Source organism: Anneissia japonica, unplaced genomic scaffold (genome assembly GCF_011630105.1).
Source record: "Anneissia japonica isolate Jap-2015-1 unplaced genomic scaffold, ASM1163010v1 scaffold287829_len2072220_cov186, whole genome shotgun sequence".
Classification (NCBI taxonomy): Eukaryota; Metazoa; Echinodermata; class Crinoidea; order Comatulida; family Comatulidae; genus Anneissia; species Anneissia japonica.
In genome coordinates, this window is record NW_022716075.1 from 1983097 (window position 1) to 1984683 (window position 1587).

The 1587-nt window shown below is 33.4% G+C and overlaps 1 protein-coding gene across 5 annotated transcripts in view; it reads left to right on the top strand.

The window, feature by feature from the left end:
* The window catches only part of LOC117109620, a 38593-nt gene that overhangs the window by 25270 nt on the left and 11736 nt on the right, over nucleotides 1-1587 (top strand). The gene's annotated exons all lie outside the window — the stretch shown is intronic.

Consider the following 1587-nt stretch of genomic DNA (forward strand, 5'->3'; position numbering starts at 1 on the left):
ATAGTTCTATACAGTCTAATTATGGACGAAAGCTAGAGAATAAATTCTATATTCTTAGTCTCAAAAGTGCTGCTGTCATTTATTTTATATTGTTCTATACTGTTTCAGACTAATGCAGCTATACATTTTTATTCATCATGTTTAATTTAAGAATGTTTTAGCCAAATTTGTTGAAGAAATTAAAAGACACCTCAGAAGTCGGGAAAGCTCATTTCCCGCCTTCTAGGAATCAAAATTTTCCCGGACCCCCTTTGTTTTTGGGATTTATCGATTCATGAAAAAAAAATCGTATGCAATTACTCAATTTTTTTTATGTATGTATACACATAAAAGGCCTATTTACTGTAATAGTGGAAAAATTTACCTGACCGTTTTCAAGAGAGAAAACCTTGAATTTAAAGAACTTAAATTAAAGTCACTAAAAGATACTTCAGAAGTTGGGAAAGCTCATTTACCACCATTTAGAAATCAACATTTTCCCGGGGAGAACCTGAACCTCGCTTTTGTCTTTGGGTTCATTGATTCATCATAATAATTTTTAAGAGGGGAAAACCTTGAATTCTGAAGAAATTAAAAGTAATTAAAAGACACCTCAGAAGTCGGGAAAGCTCATTTCCCGCCTTCTAAGAATCAAAATTTTCCCGGACCCCCTTTCTTTTTGGGATTTATCGATTCATGAAAAAAAAATCGTAATCAAAATTTTCCCGGGGGAGAACCACCAGACCCCGCTTTTCTTAGGAGCTTATCGATTCATTGAAAAGAGAATACATATGCAACTACTCATTTTTTTATATGTATGTATACACACAAAGGCCTATTTCCTGTAATAACAATGGGAAAAACTTACCTGATCGTTTTCATGATGGGGGAATCTTGCATTTTGAATAACTTAAAAGTAATTAAGACACCTCAGAAGTCGGTAAAGCTCATTTCCTGCCTTTGCAGCTTATTAATTCATTGAAAAAAGAATATGTATGCAGCTACTCTTTTTTTTAAATGTATGTATACACACATAACAGGCCTATTTACTGTAATAACAATGAGAATGTTTACCTGACCGTTTTCAAGAGGGGAAAACCTTGAATTTTGAAGAACAATGTCATTAGACACCTAGCTCAAAAGTCGAAAAAGGTCATTTCCCGCCATCAAGAAAACAAAATTTTCCGGAGGGGAGGACCACCGGATCCCCTTTCATTTTTCGGGAAAATGTTGACCCCACCCCCTAGGTTTGACTCCAGATCTGCATGATTCATATTCCCATTCATCTTATAAGTGGGCCGCCCTCACCCACTTTGAAAAACGTTCTGCTGGCCCTGCTTTATGAACTTTGGAATTTTATCACAAAAAAAGTTGTTGATAATCTGTGTATATATATATATGTATATATATATATTTTTATTTTTTTTATTAACTGGTGGCCATGGCTTAAAGTTCCATTCTAAACTTATTTTGGCCTCCTTCCACACACTTATTCTGTAATGTACTTTTATTCTTATTTGGTTTTATTATTAAGTTCTTAAGTTCTATATATGTGTATATTAATATATATGTGTGTATATATATATGTGTATATATACTGTCTCTTAT